This window comes from Gossypium raimondii, chromosome 5 (assembly GCF_025698545.1).
Source record: "Gossypium raimondii isolate GPD5lz chromosome 5, ASM2569854v1, whole genome shotgun sequence".
Lineage (NCBI taxonomy): Eukaryota > Viridiplantae > Streptophyta > Magnoliopsida > Malvales > Malvaceae > Gossypium > Gossypium raimondii.
Genome location: NC_068569.1, coordinates 48,793,136 through 48,818,531, shown reverse-complemented (window position 1 = coordinate 48,818,531; position 25,396 = coordinate 48,793,136). Strand labels below are relative to the sequence as shown.

General features: G+C 31.8%; 1 pseudogene; it reads right to left on the bottom strand.

Moving 5' to 3' along the window:
* Positions 1-986: 986 nt before the first annotated feature.
* On the bottom strand, positions 987-23,746 carry LOC105767131 (senescence-specific cysteine protease SAG39-like; annotated as a pseudogene).
* Between the last annotated feature and the right edge of the window lie 1,650 nt (positions 23,747-25,396).

Sequence of the window (25,396 nt, the reverse complement as noted above, 5' to 3'; positions counted from 1 at the left end):
CAAATTGGTGAATCTTGTTTCTCCGACATTGCGCTTAAAAGATTAAAGCCACATCGGTGAATCTTGATTAAAGCTACAACAATGAATCTTACGCCCCAAGCGATGCGATGGAATAGATTAAAGCCAAATTGGTGAATCTTGTTTCTCGACATTGCGTTAAAAGATTAAAGCCAAATCGGTGAATCTTGATTAAAGCTACAACAGCGAATCTTACGGCCCAAGCGATGCAGTGGAATAGATTAAAGCCAAATTGGTGAATCTTGTTTCTCCGACATTGCAGTTAAAAAGATTAAAGCCACATCGGTGAATCTTGATTAAAGCTACAACAGCGAATCTTACGCCCCAAGCGATGCAGTGGAATAGATTAAAGCCAAATTGGTGAATCTTGTTTCTCCGACATTGCAGTTAAAAAGATTAAAGCCACATCGGTGAATCTTGATTAAAGCTACAACAGCGAATCTTACACCCCAAACGATGCAGTGGAATAGATTAAAGCCAAATTGGTGAATCTTGTTTCTCCGACATTGCAGTTAAAAAGATTAAAGCCATAATGACGAATCTTACTTTCCAACAGTTACGAGTTACAAATCCTATCTCCCTGATATTACAATGGAGTGGATCGAAGAACCAAAATCTCATCCCCCTAAAGTTGCAGCAGAGTGGATTGAAACTACAAGTTGTATCTTTCTGAAGTGTAGTGGAGTGGATCGACGCAACAAGACATAGTGGACTGAAACAAAGCTACTTGAAGAGAAGCGTCAAGAGAAGTCAAGATTCGGCAAGACCGGGCAAAAATTGGTCTTTCTTAGTCTTTGCTCTGTTCTTGTTACATGATAACGAGCAAAGAGGGGCAGCTGTACAGACCAATTTTTGACCCTGGGCCTAGTACCCAAACTAAACCCACTACCCAAATTAGGCCCAATGGTAAAAAAAAAAACCTAAGCCCAACAACAACAGCCCATAAACTAAAAAATTCACAGCAAACCCTAACCCCTAACCCTAGCTCCAGCCGCTGCAGCCACCGACCCCAACTGCCGCCACTCCTCTGCCACCTGCTCTCTACCTGCTTTCTGCCATCGCCCAAACTGCTCACCTGCAAAGACAGAAACAAACACGCAAAGCAGAACCAAATAGTAGCATAACAATAATAGAAGCTATAACATTGTATCAATCTGCTATAAAAGCAAAAAGAAAATATAACTTTGGGGGGGAATCGGTTCTAAGGGGACTGACTTTGAATTTGTAAAAGGGGGGCCTTTTTTTCATTTTCCTTTTGTAATAGATAGAAACTGATCAAAAAAATGAAAGCAAAAGTTGAAAAGAAATAAAGACAAGAAAAGGTTGTTGTTCTTTTTCTTTTCCGTTTTTTTCTCATTTTTTCTTTTCATATTTTCGAAACAAAAATAAAAAAGGGAAGCCTTTTTACCTTTTTGGTTGTCGCCGGGGTGCTCAGGAGACCGAGGAGACGATTCGGAGAGAAGGTCTCCCTTCCGCCATGTACGGCGGCGCCGGCACCGACGGCCAGTGGCCGGCACGGCGGCTCTTGGCCGGGCCCTTGGCCGTAGAAGAGGGAGAGGGGAGAGTGTTTTTGAAGTTTTTTTTGAGAAGAAGAAGAAGAATGAAAATTTAAAAAAAAACTGACTTAAATAAGCTTTCAAAACGACGTCGTTTTGGGCGACCTTCTTGGGCACCAAACGGGCGCTGCTTTTGACTCGACTCGATGGCCGACCCAACCCGCTCCAGGGGATCCGCGTGTTTTTAATTTTTGGGCTATTTGTGCGCGCAGTCCCTCCTATTTTGTGGCGTGTTGCAATTTGGCCCTTTTTCATTATTTTCTTTTATTTTTAATTTACCCCCATAATTTTATTTTTGCTTCAATTTGGTCCATTTCAACGCTGCGTTTTCGTGCTGTGGTTTATTTGCAGTTTTGGTCCCTTTCTCTCAGCACGCATCACAATTTAGTTCCTTTTATCTTTTTTCATTTCGATTTCGCCCCGTATATCTTGCTTTTACTTCGATTTAACCCTTTTTTAGCTTTTTTATTATTTTCTTCATTATTTTTAATATATTATCATCTTTTATTATTATTATTATTATTATTATTATTATTTATATCATTATTACTTATTATATTATTATTATTATTATATAATAGCTTATACATATATACTGTACATATATTTTTCTAACTTATTTAATATATATGAGTACTCATTTTTTATATCTATATGTATATTTATACCTTTTCTCATGAATGTGTATATACATACTCATGCATATATGTTTTATATATATTAAAATATGTATATTATATATATATATTTATTTTATGTTATTTTTATCTTACTTTATTTTTTATAATTCACATACGTATATATTTTCTTATACGTGCATATATTCTTATGTTTTATAAAATTTACGCATACCTTTCTCATAATATACATGTATATATTTTAACCTTTGTAAATATGTACATATGCACCTACTTTTTACATGTATTTCATTATTTTCATATTTCATAATTTCATGTACCTACATATATATGTACACATTTTATATATATATATATATTTATTTATCCTTTATATTTTAAAATATATTTTATATATATTTTATAAATATTTTGTAATTCACGTATACCTACATATTTTAATTTATATCTATATTCATATATATATCTTTTATTTATTTTCTTCATTTATTTATTTATTTACATGTTCATATTTCATAATTTTTATCTATTTTCCTTTATTGTTTTTATGTTCATTTATGTATTTATTTATGTGTTCTTTTTACTTTAGTTTATTTATTTATTTATTTGCTATGATTGATTTTTCGTTTTTTACTCATTATTTTTATGCACATTATTATATTTATTATTCTATTATGCATATTAGTATCATATTTCAAAAAAGGAAAATATTTCAAATTGAGGCAATATTTTGCGTTTGGGAAATTCGAGAAAACATGCCCTAAGGTGCTGGGTGTCGATTTTTCTCGTTCGACCAAATAGCTAAATATCCTTTTAAAAACTTTTCAAAATAAGGCAATATTTTGCGTTTGGAAATTCGAGGAACGTGCCCTAAGGTACTGGGTTTCGATTCCTCGTTCGACCAAATAGCTAAATATCCTTTTAAAAACTTTTCAAAGTAAGGCAATGTTTTGCGTTTGGAAATTTGAGGAACGTGCCCTAAGGTGCTGGGTTTCGATTTCTCGTTTATCCAAATTGCCAAATATCCTTTTGAATTTTAATCCATGCCATTCGAGTTTTTTTTAAGGATCGTATTTTAAATTTCTTTAAAGTTTTCAGTTTTTTGACACTAAGACATTAAGTAATCAACTAGGTACCAATTTTGGGCGTATCGAGGGTGCTAATCCTTCCTCGTGCGTAACCGACTCCCGAACCCATTTTTCTAAATTTCGTGGACCAAAATCGTTGTTTTAATAAAATTAAATCGTTTATTAAAAACAACCGCTTTGCAAGGTGATCCGATCACACCTCATCAAAAAGGATCGGTGGCGACTCCCATTTTCGTTTTCATTTTCCAAAACCCAAGTCGACCCCGTTTTTCAATCCAAAAAATGGTGTCAACAATAATCTTAATAGTTAATAAGCAATAATCATGCATGCATGCATGCATGCATGCATGTATGTATGTATGTTTTGAACTCAAATATTAAAGTACAAACCGAAGTTTTCGTCACTCGTCTACGACTCTTGTGTTTACCTTCTCTCGAAACGACTCAATGTCATCTTTAACTATGTTCAATAATTCTATAATAGAAACAACATTACTTTACATCCAATTAACATGCAAATACTTAGCCAAACATATTTTTCATTTTATTCAATTTAGTCCCTATATCTGGGATACTCGTATTTTTCAATATCAAACATTGAATCAAAATCCGATTTCACATTCTTTCCTTAGGGACCTTATACTTCCTATCTATAACATAATTTCATGATAGTTTTCAATTTATTCAATTTAGTCCCTAATGTTACAAAGTTATTTAAAATTTTAATTTAGTTTCTAATTTAGTCCTTATCACAATCTAAGCTCACTATATATTAATATCTTAAATTTCAAGCTTAGTTCATCAATTTCTCTCTAATGGCAACTTGTTAAAAACTAAGTGATTGGATAAATTGATACATTAGTTAACTAAATCAAGTTCCCATTATCATAAATCTATAAAATTTGAAGAAAACAACTTAAATATCTTATTCAATTTGATGGCCAAATGACAAATAAAAGTTATTTTATTTTCGTAGCTCATGGCTTGGGCAAGAAGATGACAATGTCATCTTTCCATCGACTAATTTGCTTTATATATTAAGGTTAATTAGTTTAATTAATTAGATTAATCTTAGTTGACTTTATTAATGTTTTTATATGTTTTTAATTAGAAACCAGACTAAGTGGAAATCAACAACATTCCCCACTAAATTATTTTAAAAATGGATTAAATAGTAATATTGGTCTTTTAGATAATTGTTATTTAAGTCCTCAAGTATTTTCTAAATTAAAATCTTATAGCGATTAAATTTTAAAATTTAATCCATCACTTTGATCAGCTATATTCTCAATTAGTGTACTTAACCGATCTTATAAATTTTGTCTTTTACATTTGCAGACTCAATTTTTGAAAATGAAATTTTGAAATTGTATTTTTTACAACACTTAAAATTAGGTCGATATAGTATCCTTATTTAAAATTATCCTTTTGTTATTGTTATAATATCAATCTCATATATCATGGAACAACATAAATTTAATAGAAAGATATCAAAATATATAAAAAGTTATAAAATCAATTGACACACTATCTTTTTTAGATTAAGGGTGGGTTTGGATGGGCGATTGGGTGCAGTGCGGTGCACTTAGCCTACTTTTTGTCTCACGCTACAGTATCTAATCTCACCGCCACCGCTGTTTTTACACTAACCGCAGGTAAACGCACCGCCCATCCAAACTCACCCTAAGTACTCTACATTGATTATCCAAACATTTCTTATTAAGAAGAACAAAGAACGCAAGCAACTCCACATTGATTGTAATTCTTTTTATTTATCCTTTTTGCATATAAAGATTTTGTAACATAATTTAAGAAATTTTGACGAAATTAGTTAATAGAATTTTTTTAAAACCCGGATATAATACTTCTAATAAGAAGATACATAGGAAGTAGGAACCTAAAACCAAAGCAAATTCCAAAATTTTAAACAACCCTAATAATACAACTATCTTTTATTTTAGTCCAAAAGCTAAAGAAGTGGCCATAATTATATGTATATGCACAGTTAGAAAATAAAATAAAAATATCCTCACTCTATAAAGAAATTTGTATTATTTTAAGGGTGTTTTGTCGTTGCATATCATTTATATAAAAAATAGAAAAATATCCGTACACTTGAACTCATACGTCTTTAACTTTCTACATTTATACTCTATGATTCAACTAAAGTTTCATTCCATAGATGTACCATAATCTAGTACCAACCTATGCAGCTAAGAAGCTTTCATGGCGATACAACATTTATTCACACCCCTTTCAATCCTAAAATATCCCTTTTCACCCCAAGCTTCTCCCCATAAATTCTTAACCAGCCAATAGTTTAAACCTTCTTCACTTGTCCCATATCCAACAATAGTGACTGCATGAGTAAGAGAATTGCCACAATCTCCATTAAACACACCACCTTGAAAAAACTGAAAGGCTAGTCCACTTCCATCGATTGCAACGGACACAGGTTGATTTGTGACGGCCTGAAGCATCGCTTCTTCATCAGTTGCGGGAAATGTTTCATAGTTGATGATGGTGGCTGCTTTGTTTTTCTGTTTACCGGTGTCGCAAGTTCCTTGCATTTCTTGATATGTGTACCTTTCTTCGGTGGTTATTCCATGGTTTTTGATAATGTATTCGAAAGCAGCCGTCATCTTGTCCGCCAACTGACCAACCTTGGTTTCTGTTGCAATCCAATAGTTATTGCTCGGATAATGAGATTAAGTTACCAGTTCTTATTTTAATTATCCCTTCACTGGCTGCCACTGCTGGAAATGCCCAACAAGATCTTGCAAAGGTAAATGAAAAAGAACTCTTTGTTATTTATATACTAACATTAATTAGTTCCAAAATATAATTGAGGGTTGATAGCATTTCTTTTTTTTAAAAGCAATGGGTTGAAAGTATTTTATATTTCAACAAAATAGGAAAAGTTTTGAAGTGATTGATCTAATAAAAAGAGAATGTCTTTTTAATATTTTTCATACTGAATTTGTGTATAATTAATTTGTGACATTAACTCAATTAAATGTTTTTGTGTACTCACTACATTGACCTTATTCTTAATAGGAGTGACTTCATCTTGATCCCTCCAATCGAAGTTCGTCAAAACATTTGAAAAGTTTTCATACAAAATGATGTTGATTTTGAAATCGTGGAATGTCCTGCATCTTGTATCCAGTGTGAGTTGCAATGAGTTCATCTTGCGTCATGTCTGCAAATTCATTGAGACCTAACTTAAAACTTCTATTTCCACCATTGTTAAAACTCTTAATATATTCTAAGTTCTCTTTGAATATATTAAGACGCTTCTCATTTTCTAATTTGCTCTCCTATTTTCGACTATAATCAGCCATCCATTGCTGTAACAGATGCCAATGTTCCAAAAATTAAAAAGGTTAAGCTCGTTGTTTTAAGGTATTGCAGAAATACAACAATAATTTAAGGGTTTTATTTTTCTTTGCTAATTGCTTGAATTCTTTTTTTATAGGGTAGGATAAAATAAAATTAAATGAAACATTTAACTTAAAGTAAACGTTTGGAAGTAAATATATATTTATGAAACTTATATTAATAAATAATTCCCAAACATTCTTTGAAGTTAATGATAACGTTTTCATTTTTTTACTAAAATATTCTAACAATTCCCACTTAATTTAATAAAAATATTTAAGCACTAATTTTTTAGGTGAAGATAGAAAGCTATGTATAATGTACAAGAGCTAATGGCATGAACCTGTACATAGTGTTTCAACAATATCTGCTCCAAAACGAACAGTGAACTAAGTTTCGAACTCAACCTTTATTACTATTACAGGATCTATACACTGCATCCTAGGGAGGGATTTATTTATATATGCATGCCATGAAATCACTGTGATTCATTCTTGTTCGAAAAAATTTCAGTCTGTAACGGTTTTCTTGCACAGCGGAAAATAAAAATTTTGAAAATTGAGCCGATTTGTGATATTTATAGCAAGAAACTCTTTACCGAAATTACACTTGTATTTTTGGTTAGACAGATCCTTGTCATTCTTAGCTTTCAACCAAATTACCTTCTCTGCTATTCTCGTACCACGAATTACTTCGACTTTACCAGTAACAGCCCATTTTTCAGTTAATCCAATTCTAATTCCATTAAAACTCGATTCGACTCGAAAAAACCGAAAAAATTTGAATTTCGAGTTAAACGAATTGAGTTATTCGAATCAACTCAATTTTTTTTTTCAAATTTCGAGTTTGAATCAAGTTGAGTTTTCGAATTCGAATAACTCGAATAATTCGAATATCAAACTATAATATTTTACATTTTTACCCCAAACTCCCAAACTTTTTTACTTTTCCCTCAAACTTTTACTTCTTCCCACTTTCCCCCCAAAACTTTTACTCCCCTCCCTCCCAATCCCCCAATCTACCCAAAATCCATTTCCCACCAAAATTTTACTCTCCCATTTACTTTTTCTCAAAATTTTACTCCCAAAAACCCTCGAAACCTTTTATTTTCCTCCAAAATTTTTACTCCCTCCCACGTTTCCCCTAAAACTTTTATTCCCTTCACATCCCACCTCCCATCTACCCCAAACCCTCCCCCCTCCAATTTTTTTTAATATTTTCCCACCAAAATTTTACTCCCCCTATTTACTTTCCCTCAAACTTTTATTCCCAAAACTTTTTTTATTTTCCCCCTAAACTTTTACTTCTCACCCTTTACTCTCAAATAAAAAATCAAAATTATCCAAAAAAAAATCACTAAACATAAATATTAATAATTTTATTTATATCTACTATTTATATTATTAAATTAAATTTCACATTTTATATTATTTATATTATTGAATTGTTTAGTCATATTGAATATTTATATTAAAATTGAATTATTAATTATGCCATAAAATATTCGTGTTAAAATTTTATATTGGTATCAATTTCACATTTTATTTTTAAAATAACTTTTATTAAAAATCATATTTTTACATTTAATATATTTTTAATTCCAAAATACATAGTGACAAGAATCTGAATATAATTGAAACAACTAAGCAAGCAAAGAAGCTAACCAGTATATAAAATATTAATAAATAAATTATGAGGTGATGAAAGTTAATAAAAAATTTGATTAAGGTAGACAAATTTTATTACGATGGGTGATGGTGGTTACAAGGACCCAAAATTATTTTTTAAAATTTGACTCGAACAAATATATTCGATTCGATTCGAATTCCATCTCACTCGACTCGATTCGAGAAAACTTCAAATAAAGTTAGGATGATAAAATGAGATTCGAAAACTTGATTAACTCGAAATTTTTTGATTCAATCAAATGCTCACCCCTAGGTTTTAGAACCCCATTTTCAATTATTGAGTCTGTAAATATTATTGTTTAATATTTACAAGGTTATTATAAAGTTTAATTAAATTTTGGTCTGTTAATTTTGTTAATCAAATAGTTAATTAAGGTACATGGACTAAATTGTAAAAGTGGTAAACTTTAATCATTATGAATTTTTAGTTAATTAGAGGAACAGTTAGGCAATTGGTCAATTTATAAATAGATATTCAGTGGTGGCTGCACATTATTATCACTAATTATTTAATCAAGCTTAAGAATTAATTAATTAAACCTTAGTTAAAATAATTAAGATAATTAATTTAATCGTATGTTTATAAGCTAAAATTTAAAACTCATCATATTTATTTCCTTTCTTCTACAACTGAAACCACTTGAGGAAAACCTAGGAAGCCATTTTTATGAGCTTAAGCATTCGACCCTCCATTTGGTAAGTGATTTTAAGTCATTTTCTCGAGAGCTTGATTTAGTTAGCATGTGTACCAATTTGTAAAAATGTTAAAGTTTTATAAAGTTTACATTATTGAATGCTTAATGAAATTGGAGTTAATTTGTTATATTTTAAACCTAGATATGAAAAAGAACTAATTTGTAAAGTGAATGTTGTTAATTTTGAACATAGGGAGTAAAGTGCAAAGAATTCAAAATTGATGTTAAATTTCTATAATTATAGATATTAGAGAGCTGTAGAAGGATGAAATTGAGATCGGTTTCAAAATCGAGGCTCAAATTTGAAAGTTATAGTAATTTTGTTTTAGGGACTAAATTGAATAAAATACTAAAGTTTATGAAACATTCAAAACATGAAATTGAATAGTCATATGCATATAAGAGGATGATATAAGGTATTTGGAATTGATAAATTAAATTGATTCTCATTTAGATTGAGAATTGAGCAAAGTCAACGACAATATGAGAAAAAGGCAAAATTATCGAATAGTCCTTGCAATTTAACTTGTCTGTTGATTTAATTAGGTAATTTCATGTGGTGTATTGTATTTATATTTTCATATATTTTAAATTTTAAGTGCATGTATGTTTAATTGAAATTTGAATTGTTTACGATTTGGTACAAAAGGTGAGATTTGGGCCAAATTGTAAAGAAATATAAATGAACTTGTATGTCAAAATTGCCTTGACAAAACTTCGTAAATGTCTTATACACATGAACACAGGGTGATTAATGATGATTACTGAGATCCAACATTTTTTGCAGACTCGAACATACACGTAAAACAGGTTTAGCTTGGACAAGGAACCTAATGTCGTTTCAAAGGTTTAGCCCAAACAGGTAACCTAACATGTATATTTTTAGCTTTCGACGTGTCATTACAAAGTTTTAGCCCAGACGGGTAACCAAACACGAATATATGTTCAACTCGAACGAGAATCAGATGTTATTAGTACCAATGCATTCGAGTTCATTTACTGAGTTTCATCAAGTAATACTGATAGCGTGAATGAGAAATTAAAATGTTACTAAATGTAATTGATGTTTTATACAGTATGAATGAATGGTTGGAATATAAATCTTTGATATACATGTATTAACATGTTATAAAATAGGCACATTATATGATGGGTTATATAATGAAGCTCACCATGTTGTTGTAATTTGCTATTGTAGGAAAAATGATCGAAATAAATAGTTTAATATGTTTAATTGTAAATCGAGGTAAGTTTATTGCTTCATATACCTATGAACTTACTAAGCATTTGATACGTTTACTCGTTACTTTTCATTTTTCCTATAGATTGTTGATTTGCAAAACTTGTCAATCAGATCAGCTTGAAGACCACACTATCCTACCATTGACTTGATATTCTTTTGATCATTTTATAGTCTAATTATGTGGCATGTACATAGATGTTAATATATGAGTTTACATTGGATGGATAGTTTGTTTTGAACTTGATTAATGTTTTAATTATGAAGTGTTAATATTCATACATTTAGATGTATGTTTTGGTAATTTGTGTGACTTTATGTTTGACATTAAAATGGCAAGATGAGTATGAAATGAGGTAGTAAAAGTGACAGTAAAGAATTGTAAAATGCATGGATGACTATGTTGAATTGATTAAGCTATTTTGTTATGCTTTTTGTTAAACTAAGCTTTATTGATAAATTATTTTGATATAACAAATAAAAATATTTTTGAATAAAGATTGTTTTAGACAAAGAATCGATGAAGTTCAAAGTAAAAACCTTTTAAGTCTCCAAATACTTTAGAGAATACTTTAAACACAAAAATATTTTAGGACAAGTCCAAAACACTTCAAGTATTTTTAACTCAACTGAAACAATCATAAAATCATGTGAAATAGTTTTAAATTTAGTGAAAATTTTAAAATTGAATGGAACAGTTTTAAATCAATTGAAAACTTTTAAATCAAGTGAAAACAACTCCCTAAACAAAAAGTATCGATATCGATATATTTTTATCGATACCTTTACTAATATCGATACAATTTTTGTATTCGAGACTTCAAAATTTTTTAAGCAATCATATTGAGTATTGATACTTTTAATTAAGTATTGATACCTAGACAATTTTAGCGATACCTTGGTTAGTATTGATACGATTTTTGCATTCTGACTTCAAAGAATTTTTGAACAAACACATAAAGTATCGATACATATAAAAAAGTATCGATACCTTTCATCAGGTATCAATAAATTTCTATTGGTACCGATGTAAATAGGGCTAACAGTCACTAAAATTTTGCATTAAATGCTAATAGTATCAATACCTATCAAAGAGTATCGATACTTGTTGTTGCATGTGACATAAATGCACTGGTATTTTCATTCCCAACGGCTCTATTCAATATAAGAAATACATCCTTGCGCACAAAGTGCATACGAAGTGCATCCTAACGCATCAACGCATAATCCCGTATATAAACCAATCCTATGGCATACTAACTATATTCAACACAGCTCGACCAACTAATAGGGTACCGATATGAAACATCATTTACAATTTAGTACAATTACCATTTATCAAGCCTATTCATCATCACAATCCAATCTATTAACATATCACATATACTTCATGTCATTCAATACATTTTCACCCAATCTCATTACACATATCATATTTCCAACATTTTATGCTATTTTACATTTTATTCATTTTAGTTCCCTATTTCAACATTTTATAATCAAGCTCAATTCAATCTCTCATATTATCACTAGGTACTCATATCAATATTTCTAGATGCAATTAACATGAAAATGGAACCAATTAACGCGACCCTAAATCATAAATGTATAAATTGTGGTCTCGTGTCACTCGTAGACAACTCTTTCTTTTCCTTTCCCTCTTGAAGGTTTCGCATCGATGTTAGCTATGAATAGTCACAAAACATAACACATTATCAATTTCCAGCCAATTCAAAACCAAATACCAATTTACACACATTTATCCCCTAAAATTGAGATAAGCATAATTTTTAATTTAGGGCTTCATATTAAAATCTGATTTCACCAAAATTCATTTGGGGCATTTCTATTTTCTATTCCTATCAATTTTCATAATAGTTTTGCATTTTAGTCAATTTGGTTCCTAATGTATGAAACAAACAATTAAGCTTTACAATTTAGTCCTTTTCGTAAGCTAAGTTTAATTTCTAACAATTTCACACCAATTTCATTCAATTTTCAACAAAGTTAATTTTTAAAAACTATGACAGTTTTACAAATTGGTACATGGGCTACCAAAATCAAGCTCTCATGATTCAATTTCCATAAAAATGAAAGAAAAGTGGCTAAACACTTACATGAAATTGGATGGCTGAATGTTTGAAATCTAAAACCTTCTTATTTTCTTATTTTCTTTAGTTCTCACAGCTTAGGGAAGATGATGGTAACATCTTCCAGTAAGCTTTGGCTTTTATATTATGATTAATTCATTAATTAATTTTAGTTAACTTAATTAATCTAACTTAAATAAATTTTATCATGTTTAAGCCAAGTTAATGACATCCAATATCATCATCCACTATAAACTATTCATAAGTGGCTTATTAGCCATTTGATCCTTTAGATAATTGCTATTTAAGTCACCAAGTATTTTTCTAATTACAAATCTATAGCGATTAAACTTTTATAATTTAGTCTCTAGTCTTAATTAACTATAATTGCAGCTAAATTGCTTATCCAAAATTCACTTCATCAATATAATACCTTCATAAATATCTCTAGTTACTATTTACAGACTTGGTTTACAGAAACAAGGTCCCAAAACCGTATTTTATGACACCACTGGAAATAAGTTGTTACAACAAGAGCTGGTCTCATAACATCAAGAGGGTTGTGTCGCGACTTCCAGGGAAGACTCCTTAAAAATTTACTTCATTTGAATTCAATCTACCAAATTATACACACGAATGGTCTAAGGACCCAATGTGAAATTCTATTCAACTCAAAAGATTATCATTTACACATTTCTTAAAGATTTCAAAACACTTATAAACATGATCAAAACAATTCACAAGTTAATTTTATCTGGCATTCACTATCCAAAATACCTACTTGACCAATAACAACTTTAAACTAGTTTAATTCTAGGTACATGTCATCTATTGAAACATAAAGAATGGTACAAACATGTCTGAGTCGAGAATAAATGATCTGGATGTTGCTTCACCTTTTAGGACTTTGAAATCTACTGATACTTGTGCATGAAATAAACAAATTGTATGCTAAGCAATAAAGCTTAGTGGTACTTTCATGATTCAAGTCATAAAAATGAAAACATTAACATAATACGAATGAAATCAAAGCATAGTTAAATTTCAAACCTTTTCGTGACATGTATGTTAAACATTCAACTATTAAGAATAAGTTCATTTCCATTACAATTCATACAATTTGATCAAATCAATATTTCATAATTCTTACTTTACTTTGTCATCCTGGGTTGCGCGGCAATGATGACTTTTAGAATTTGAAAATTATACAATCCCGAATGGCCCAGTAACGATGGCTTTCACTTTTTTGATGATCCTATGGCATGCTAACTAAACTCGACTCTACTCTAAATAGTTAGTAGAGTATCCAATATCCAATTACGTATCATTATTTATTCAATATCATAGTCCCAATTGATTTTATCAATTCGTATTACATGGCATTATCAAGCTCATGTTATTCTCGTTTACAATATATTTACATCTTAATTCAATTCTCAATACATCAAAGTTTCATACCATATCATTTCAACTTAATTTACCATATCTCATCATCAATTCACATATATATATTCAATGTTATATAACACAATTCATACAATTTTTATGTCACATATCATATACAAATAATATCATACTATTTTCTACTATGTTCAATTCAATCCAATTGTAACACCTCATACTCGGCTTATACGTTAAGACCAAACCTGGAGAGCTACCTCAAAACATTTAAGAAAAATCCAACCTTAACTATGAGAAATTTGTTATCCAAAAACATTTAAACAGTTAAGCCATCAATGTAATTCAAACTTAAACACTATAACCAGAAAGAACATGTGATAGTATAAGTTCATATACACAACAAAGATAATCAGAAATGAGAGATGACCAAGCTCCTAACACGCCGAGCCTCTTAATTCGATGGGTTACCTGAAAATTAGTCAACAAACATAATGATATAGCTAAGTGTATAATCAATGTACATAATCAAATCATACGTATGTATAACACATATAGGTGTTCATTTTCTCTTTATTTAGACATTTCTCAGTTTCAAATACAAAGTCAGAACTAAGGATATTTATTACAGTTACAGAACAGATCACATACAGATGCAATTTCCCAGCCCCATCCACTACACACCATATTTGACCATCCCAACACACCATATTGGCTACTAAATCCATCCAGCCCTACACACCACATACTGTCGGTATAACACGTTTCAGAATGATTACAGACTAGCTGTCAGATCAGTGTGCGATAAATCGCTAGAACCAAATGTAGATTTATGGCTCAGCCACTAAATTCGAAGATCATTAAATTGCCAGTACTTCCTTCTTTATATCATTCCTACCCAATATAGATGCATATTACAGATGTCAGATATTAGGGATGTACATACCATTACCCAAACACAATTCACAATCAAATAATACATATCATTTAACAGTTATCACATTAATTATAAATACAAATAATCGATTATTCAACCTCATAATATTGGATAGTATATTATACAATCTAATTGAGATCATACGAACCCTATGGAAAGCCTACATTCAATTTGAATAACGCTTACAGCCCTAGGGAAAATTCTAGTATTTTGGCTGACACACCTATGTGGATTCACATGACCAGGGTGTCTGGCCTGTGTGGTCCACACGGCCTGGCACACGGTCATGTGGCTCAAAATAATTAGTTACACGGTCTGGCACACGGCCAAGCACCCACTCGTGTGTCTCACAAACCCTCACACGGCTTGGACGCACACCCGTGTTCCTAGCCTATGTGTCTCCAACTCAAAAATAGTAAGTTACACGCCTGACACACGGCCTTGTGGCTCATACGACCTACCACATGGCCTAGCACATGGCCGTGTAGCGTAGAAAGCCATGTTTTTCAACATTTGTAATTTGTAAAAAATTAAGTTTTCATTACACACCTAATGTAGTTTCGATGTAGAAGCAACACAGAACAATTCGAAACCTAAAATAACAATTAATTGACTAATTAAATGACTAAATCGAACTCAAAATGAAAAAATTAGCACTCAAAACTTGGTAAAGGAAACTTACGGAAGCAATAAAAGCAAGAAGGATAAAGAAATAAGGGAAGAAGAGAAAAAGAAAACAATAGGGAAGAAGAAGAACGATAAAGGAAAAGAGGAATGAAAATAAAATTAAGTTTTAAACAAAATAATTATCTAAATAAATAAACTAATTTATTACTAAGTGATAAAATATTTCCTTGATGCATGCACAGATACTTAAACACAGGACCAGAAGATATACAAAAATTTAACCATCAAACCAACAGGCTCATTCTTGACGCAAATTCACATAGAAATAAACTTAAATCCAACGTTCAAAGATAATGGTCAAGTCGAACAAAATAAGAAAATTTCCAAAAATGAGATTTGAACCCCTGACCTCATACACACAAAAGGAACACTTAGCCACATATACAAAAATTTAATTATCAATAGAATTTATCAAACAATTGTTCAAAATTTGGGCATTACACCAGTTCTTCATATTTAATATCACTCAATACGAATCAATTTATACGATAATATAAGCTTACCTTACTGGTAAATCATTAAAGTACAAACAAAATTTCTCTCATCATTCATCAACGACTCTCGTCTTTCCCTTCTCTCTCAATAACCCAACATCGTTTTTAGTTGAAATAATGGTTGAAGCTTTCAACAATGGAGGTTTTTCTCTTCTTCTTTTTTTTCTCTTTTTGCTTTTCTTTTTGCTCGATAATGGAAGAAGATAAATTGATTTTCATCTTTCTTTCCACTTAACTGAGCTATTTGTACTAAGATTAAGCCTTGATTAATTTAGTTAATCATGGTTATTGATACGAGCCAAGGAGGTGACACTCAATGGGTTATTTTTTCCTTGTGGTCCAATCACTCGAAGCAAGGCACGACAATTAAAATAAAAAATGAATGCTTTTGTCCGAGACTTTGTTGCTACAAATTTAAGTCTTCATGTTCGTGACGTTGACAAATACGGGAATGCAATTCACTGGACCAATCTTGGAATAGTGAAAGCCCATAAATTGGTGGATTAATCTTTTATGTATCTTATTATTATTATTATTTAGTTAATTTTATTGGATTATTATTTATTTATTTTCTTAGATAATTTTAAAGAAATTTATTAGGATTCAATTACTCTTGAAAGAGTTTTATTAGGATTCAATTACACTTGTAATTTGCCTATAAATAGGCTTGCTTTCTACACATTGAGGACAGAATGAAAAAAGAGATTATTTATTTTCTTCCAAATTTGTGTGAGGCAAATTTTTGTGAGTAGAGTGATTCTTCTCTTGCTATTTAGTTTGGAGTTTGTTACTTTCGAGGGTATTTCAGAGTTACAAATATTCAAATTTCTTTCCCGTTCATCGGTGTTTTTAGAGGTTCTTCTTCTAGGGGTTTCGTAGGGAGCTGCTCAATCATTGGCGTTTTTGGTTACAAGTTAGCCAAGGGTTCCATAGGGCAAATCTATCCATTTTATTATTATTATTATTATTATTTAACTAATTTTATTTATTCCCATTTTATTTCTAATTGGTGTTTCTCTTGTGTCTAGATCCGGTTTCCATCGGTTGGTATCGATTTGAGCCATTCGATTGTTATTTTCAAGCTAAAATCAAATCTGAAACGAGTCAAAATACCTAAAACACTTTTCATTGGTTTCTTCGATTCTCTTTTTTGTGAAGTTTGTGTTTATTCTCCTCTTATTCTTTAAAAAAAAACAAAAAAAGCGCAAAAAAAGTGAGTAAAAAGCGCAAAAAAAAAGAAAAAAAAAGCAAAAAGCAAAAAAGCGCAAAAAAAAAAGTTGCCTACCTTTCATACGTAGGTTTCTTCTTTTCCTATTATTGTTATTATTTTTATTTTATTTTTCCCAAAATTGAATTTTTTCCCCTTCTTTCTTGACTCAGTATAATTAAAGCTTCAATTTTGAAAATCTTAAGACACCAAACGTTTCCAATTTTTGTTTTCCTTTAAATTGGGTAGAGTTTTCTTAAGTTTTCTTCTTATTAAAGCTTTTCTTTGACTCTAGAGTTAGGGATCGCTGCGTGTCTACGTTTTTTTTTGTTTCTCTTACGTTTTCTAACACTTTGTTTCTTCTTGTGTTAGCAGATATTAAAGGCACGCACAATTCCTTCATCCGTAGCCTCCATTACAAATTGCTTCGTCAAGTTTATTGGCCTCTTAAAGCAATTAGGATCTTCATTGTTTCTTTGAAGTTTGCACCTCCATTATTTGATCTTGATTAGTAACCCTCTCCAAACATATTTACAAGTTTTGAATCATTCGAGAGTTATTCTTTTGAGAGCTAACGAGTGAGGTTATTATTATTTTTTCTTGTTCTGTTTGTGTAATTTTTCACGATACCATACCGATCACTAGATCCCAAACTAGTAAAATGAAGAGGATGAGCAAAAAAGAGATAACGAACCTTTGGTCGAGTTGTTACAAAAAGAGATGAAAAAGTTGCAAACTCAAGTCGAACATCGCATGACCCAGATGATACAAGAGCAAAGGGAATATCTTGATGCAAAACTTACAACTCAAGAAAGATACATTGCCGATAATTACAAGAAGTTGAATGAAGCCTTTATAAGCCGATCAAATTCGCGCGATCGAACTTTTAAACGAAGGCAGGACCATGTTTTTGATGATGACTTTGAGTCCGAGTATGTACCTAGAGAAAGGGTGGAACGAAACAATGACACCCCAAACCAAAATTTCCTTCTTTCTCGGGAAGAATGATCCGATGCTTACCTTGATTGGGAGGAAAAGATGGAAGCGTCTTTGCTTGTTACAATTACTCGATGAGAAAAGGTAACATACGTCGTCATTGAGTTCATTAATTATGCACTAACATGGTGGAATCAATTATGTAAAAGCGGATTCTTTATAGAGAGCAACTGTTACTACTTGGGTTGAAATGAAGCGCATCTTACGAAAACGGTTTGTTCCACCATACTATTATCGAGAACTCCATCAAAGACTCCAACATCTTGTTCAAGGAGATAGATCTGTGGATGATTACTACAAAGAGATGGAGACTATTCAGATTAGAGCCAATCTTGTTGAAGAGGCTGAGGTGACTATGGCTAGATTCCTTGCTGGCCTAAAGCCTGAGATTGCAAATCGAGTTGAGTTACAACACTACATGGATGTTGAAGAGATGCTTCAAACCACACTCACCATTGAAAAGCAATTACGAAAGCATAGGACACCGAGGGGTGCTAGTTCAGTTTCTAATCCTGCTTAGAGAGGAAATTGGCAAAAACAAGATGATAGATTGTGGAATGGGAGAGATGCACGGTTCAAGCCAAATGAGCCTAAAACTTACTCCAAAGATAGAGGTATGCCTAATTCATTTAAAGGTTCTACTTCTACTAATCGAGCTCCATCTTCTTCTTCTACTTCTCCTAGTACCATTAAGCAGCCAAAAGATATTACCTGCTTCAAATGCCAAGGAAGGGGTCACTATGCTCGAGAATGCCCTAATAAAAAGTCTTTGGTGATTCGAGAAGATGGCGAGGTTGATTTTGAGTCTGATAACGAAGATGAGATGCCTCCTTTGGAAGATGCTGATGATGTGCATACTCATGATAAATATGAAGAATACTTGGAGTATGGTGAGAAAGCACTTGTTGCTCGAAGGGCTTTAAATGTCCAGTTTAAAGAGGAAGGGCGCGAACAAAGAGATAACATTTTCTACACGAGATGTCTGATTGGTGGTCAACCTAGTTCATTAATCATTGATAGTGGAAGTTGCACCAATGTGGTGAGTTCTTCCCTTGTTGAGAAACTTGGCCTACCTTGTGTGAAGCATCCAAGGCCATACCGCTTGCAATGGCTAAATGATAGTGGGGAGGTAAAAGTATCTAAACAATGCTTAGTTTCATTTTCCATTGGTAGATACTCTGATAAAGTTTTGTGTGATGTTGTTCCAATGCAAGCTGGGCACATATTACTTGGACGGCCATGGCAGTTTGATCGACGAGTAAATCATGATGGTTTCCTTAACCAATATACCTTTGTGTTCCTTGGAAAGAAGTTTACTTTGGCTCCACTTCCTCCTCAAGAAGTCTACAATGATCAACTCAAACTTGCTAGTGAGATGGGTAAGGGAAGTGAGGTAAAATCATTGAAAAAGGCTGAGAGTAAAGAGGCCCTTAGTGTTAAAAGCCAACTTAAAGGCCCAACATTGGTGAGTGATTGCACACACAAGTCACGAGATGAGAAAGTGAGTTTGTTTGCTAGGTTTCGAGATATCAAATTTGCTCTTTGTACAAAACAAACATTTGTAATAATTAGGTTTAGGGAAAACTTTGTTCTGACTAACCCTAATACATATTTGCCTAGTTGTTTTGTTGATCTTTTGCAGGATTTTGAGGATGTATTTCCTTCTGAAATGCCTAAGGGATTACCTCCTTTACGAGGGATTGAACATCAAATCGACTTTGTGCCTAGTTCAAGTATTCCGAATAGACCAGTCTATCGAAGTAATCCTGAAGAAACTAAAGAGTTGCAAAGGCAAGTTGAAGATCTCTTAGAGAAATGGTTGATTCGTGAGAGTCTAAGCCCTTGTGCGGTCCCTGTACTTCTCGTCCCCAAAAAAGATGGTTCTTGGAGAATGTGTGTTGATTGTCGCTTACATCAACAAGATTACGGTAAAAGTATCGATATCCAATTCCTCGATTAGATGATATGTTGGATGAGCTTAATGGTGCATGCATTTTCTCTAAAATTGACTTAAAAAGTGGTTACCATCAAATAAGAATGAAACAAGGTGATGAATGGAAAATTGCTTTTAAGACTAAGTATGGCCTATATGAGTGGTTAGTTATGCCATTTGGCTTAACTAATGCTCCTAGCACATTCATGAGATTAATGAACCACATACTTAGACCTTTTTTAGGAAAATTTGTCGTTGTGTATTTTGATGACATACTGATTTATAGCAAAATTTTGAATGATCATGTTGGGCATGTTAAATTAGTATTGGATGTGTTAAGGCATGAACGACTCTTTGCTAATCTTGAAAAATGCACCTTTTGTATGGATAAGCTTGTTTTTTTGGGTTTTGTGATAAGTTCTACAGGAATCCATGTGGATGAGGAGAAGGTAAAGGCAATTAAAGAATGACCTATCCCTAAAACTGTTGCTGAGGTAAGGTCTTTCCTTGGGTTAGTAGGTTTCTACTGCAGGTTTGTTCGTAACTTTTCCACAATTGCTTCACCTTTGACTGCACTTATTAAAAAGGATGTATCTTTTCATTGGACAGATAAGCAAGAATTAGCATTTAATGAACTTAAAGATAAATTGTGTAATGCTCCTATTCTTGTTTTACCTAATTTTGAAAAGACCTTTGAGATTGAATGTGATGCTTCTGGTGTAGGTATAGGTGCCGTCCTCATGCAAGATAGTAAACCACTAGCCTACTTTAGTGAGAAACTTGGTGGAGCACATTTAAACTATTCGACCTATGATAAAAAGTTGTATGCCTTGGTAAGGGCATTAGAAGTTTGGCAACATTACCTTTTACCAAAGGAGTTTGTGATTCACACTGACCATGAATCACTTAAGCACTTAAAGGGACAAGGTAAGTTGAACAAGCGACATGCGAGGTGGGTTGAATTTATTGAATCTTTTCCTTATGTTATAAGGTATAAGAAAGGTAAAGATAATATTGTGGCTGATGCTCTATCAAGGAGGTACACTTTACTTAGTACTTTGCATACTAAGTTATTAGGTTTTGAGTATCTCAAAGATTTATATGCCACTGATTCTGATTTTGCAAGCATTTATGACGCATGTGAACATGGTGCATTTCACAAATTTTATAAGCATGATGGCTATCTTTTTCGAAATAATAGACTATGCTTACCAAAGTGCTCAATGTCAGAATTGTTGGTTCGAGAGGCTCATAGTGGTGGTCTTATGGGTCATTTTGGAGTCACTAAAACTTATGATATTTTACATGAGCATTTTTATTGGCCTAACATGCGAAAACTTGTTGAGAAAATTTGCTCTACTTGCATTACTTGTAAACAAGCTAAATCCACTGTGATGCCTCATGGTCTATATACTCCTCTTCCTGTTCCTAGTTCACCTTGGACTGACATTTCAATGGATTTTGTAATAGGTCTACCAAGGACAAAGCGTGGACGAGATAGCATCTTTGTGGTTGTGGATCGATTTTCTAAAATGGCTCATTTCATTCCATGCCACAAGACTGATGATTCAACCCATATTGCCGATCTATTTTTCCGTGAAGTTGTGAGATTACATGGAATCCCAAGGATTATCGTTTCCGATAGAGATGCAAAATTTCTTAGTCACTTTTGGAAGGTGTTATGGGGTAAGTTAGGTACTAAACTACTTTACTCTACTACATGCCACCCTCAAACTGATGGTCAAACCGAGGTGGTAAATCGAGTTTTGGGATCTTTGCTTAGAGCCATAATAGGTAAGAATGTTAAATCTTGGGAAGAATGGATACCCTATGTTGAGTTTGCTTATAATCCTGATGTTCATTCTTCCACAGGTTTTACTCCTTTTGAGATTATATATGGCTTTAATCCACTTACTGTTTTAGATTTGCTTCCTTTACCTTTAAATGAGATTGCTAATTTAGATGGTGAAAGGAAAGCTGATTTAGTGAAAGAGATCCATGAGAAGGCTCGTAAAGCCATTGAGAAAAGAATGAGTCCAATGCACATCGAGCTAATAAAGGCTAAAGCAAGTCTTGTTTGAACCTGGAGATTGGGTATGGGTGCATATGAGGAAGGAACGATTTCCTTCTAAGAGAAAGAATAAACTTGATGCACGAGGAGATGGACCATTCCAAGTACTCGAGAAAATAAATGACAATGCTTATCGCATTGATCTTCTTGGTGAGTATAGTGTTAGTGCTACTTTCAATGTTTCTGATCTTTCTCCTTTTGAATTTGATGTAGGTTCAGATTCGAGGACGAATCTTCTTGAAGAGGGGGAGAGTGATACGAGCCAAGGAGGTGACACTCAAGGGGTTATTTTTCCTTGTGGTCCAATCACTCGAAGCAAGGCACGACAATTAAAATAAAAAATGAATGCTTTTGTCCGAGACTTTGTTGCTACAAATTTAAGTCTTCATGTTCGTGACGTTGACAAATACGGGAATGCAATTTACTGGACCAATCTTGGAATAGTGAAAGCCCATAAATTGGTGGATTAATCTTTTATGTATCTTATTATTATTATTTAGTTAATTTTATTGGATTATTATTTATTTATTTTCTTAGATAATTTTAAAGAAATTTATTAGGATTCAATTACTCTTGAAAGAGTTTTATTAGGATTCAATTACACTTGTAATTTGCCTATAAATAGGCTTGCTTTCTACACATTGAGGACAGAATGAAAAAAGAGATTATTTATTTTCTTCCAAATTTGTGTGAGGCAAATTTTTGTGAGTAGAGTGATTCTTCTCTTGCTATTTAGTTTGGAGTTTGTTACTTTCGAGGGTATTTTGGAGTTACAAATATTCAAATTTCTTTCCCGTTCATCGGTGTTTCTAGAGGTTCTTCTTCTAGGGGTTTCGTAGGGAGCCGCTCAATCATTGGCGTTTTTGGTTACAAGTTAGCCAAGGGTTCCATAGGGCAAATCTATCCTTTTTATTATTATTATTATTATTATTATTATTATTATTTAACTAATTTTATTTATTCCCGCTTTATTTCTAATTGGTGTTTCTCTTGTGTCTAGATCCGGTTTCGCATCGGTTATTTTTTAAATAATTTGCATTATATTTTTAATCTTAATTACATAAATTAAATGGTCATCATCGTCAAAGTCTACTAAATTTAAAAGAACAATGGTTTAATAACCATTTTTATCTTTTGGATAATTGTTATCTAAGTCCCCAAGCATTTTCTTAATTAAAACTCAATAGTGATTGGACTTTTACAATTTAGTCCCCAAGTTTTATTTAATTATTTTCTCGGTTAAATTACTTAACAAAACTTCAATAAATTCTCATACTAACTTCCTCAATATTTAATTTTGGTCCTTATTAAGTCGAATTACGGAAATAAGGTTCTAAAATCGCATTTTTCATCACCATTGAAAATCGGATCGTTACATGATGGGTTTAAGCTTGTGCTTACTAAGTAGTGGCTTCTTGACATCATAGGCAAGGTAAAACTTAGGAGCCTTCTTGGCGGTGACGGGGGCCTTAGGCGTAGGGTCATGGCGAGGGAAAATGCCACCGTGTTTGGCCTTGGTAGCCAAAGGTCACACTTGTGGTACATCTTAGACCTGGAATACTTGTCTACACCACCACATGTAAGATTTGGGTTTCGGGTCTTAATAGGGGTCTTCCTTTTTGTTGTCATTTCCTCTTTGAACCCTTTACCTTTCGACGATTACTCTTCTTGGTTGGGAAAGGTTGACAAGAGCAGAACCCTAAAACACTTAGGATTGCAAAATAAGGATTTTTATTTTCTTGGAAAATTAATTTAATGATGTGTAAAATATACACACACTTGGCGGCACAATCCATATTTCGTTTGGTTTTTAACGGAGGAGTAGCCAAAACAAGAACAGTTCTTAATGACAATGCTAAAATTGACCCCCTAAAAAAAGTAGAGTCACTAAAACAGAAACACTGTAATTTTAGAGTGACTATTCGGGCAGTTTACCCAAAATATAATATTAGAAAATAAAAAGAAATAAATATTCAAAAATATTTGAAATACAAATTATATACATTTTATAAAAATATAATTTAGAATTTCAATATTTTAATAAATTTAATATGAAACATACAAAATTTCAATATATATAGTATAAGTTAATTATAATATAACATATTTCAATAAAAAATATTGTTGATAAATTCATCTAATAACCAAACACTTAATCAATCAAACCTAAAAAGGGTGGACTAAAAGTGCAAATAAATATGAATCTTCTATTCACCGAATTAAAGCTGATGACAGGGACCAAATAGCATGAAATTACAAATTTGAAGGAGTTACAATAAAAATTCCATTCAACCTATCACACGGCGTATAAAAGTTAAAACTCTACAAACTTCGTTTGGCTTCTCATCACCAGACTATACATTTAAAGATTTAATAACGTTGTACTGAAATTTGTTTTAATAGAATTTATCAATTTTAAATTGTGTATAAAATAGGGACACTAATAATGAAATAAAAAATAACAGAAGGCCTTACTGGAGAAAATGGCTACTCTCTAATAATAATAATAATGAAAATTTTATATTATGTCAAATTTGTCATTCATGATCTATATGAATAGAGTATAAAATATGATGGTTAAATTGATAAATTATTAATTATATAATCAAATAATTTTATATTGATACAAGTGAATCTCACCTCAATTCAAAACAAAAGATTTAAAATTTAAAATTAGTAAATGTAAAATTACACTTTGGCCTCTTAAAATATAAAAAATGATTTAATTTTTAAAAATTATAAAGATACAGGCTATTAAAATGGTGAAATTACATTTTACTATCGTAATATTACAATTGAATTTTGAGCCTTCTAAAAGTATTTCTAATTTCGCTCTTACTTTTGCTTGCAATAAATAGACGTGAATGAATTGTGATGTTCATAATAATAATAGTATTAATGGTTTATGAAAATTAAATTAAAATTAAAATTTATATGTAAATTATGTTAAATCAAAATTCACATCTCACATTCATTAAAAATATTTGAATAAAATACCAAGTAAGCCAATTTTTAAAATTGGTTTTAAAAATTGTGAAATACTTAAATAAAATGTGAATCAAGTCAAATTTTTAGTTGCCTAACTTTAGAAATATCTTAATAAAATGCCAATCAATCATTTTCTTTAATGAATATTTTACTTTTCTGTTAGCAAAATCTAAAATTGACCAATAAAAAGCCTACTAAGTAGAATTAAAGGAAACTGCACAACTAGCCAATCAATGTTGTTATTTTTATCACGTAAGTGTATTTTTTTTAGTCACTGATGTTTTCGAAATT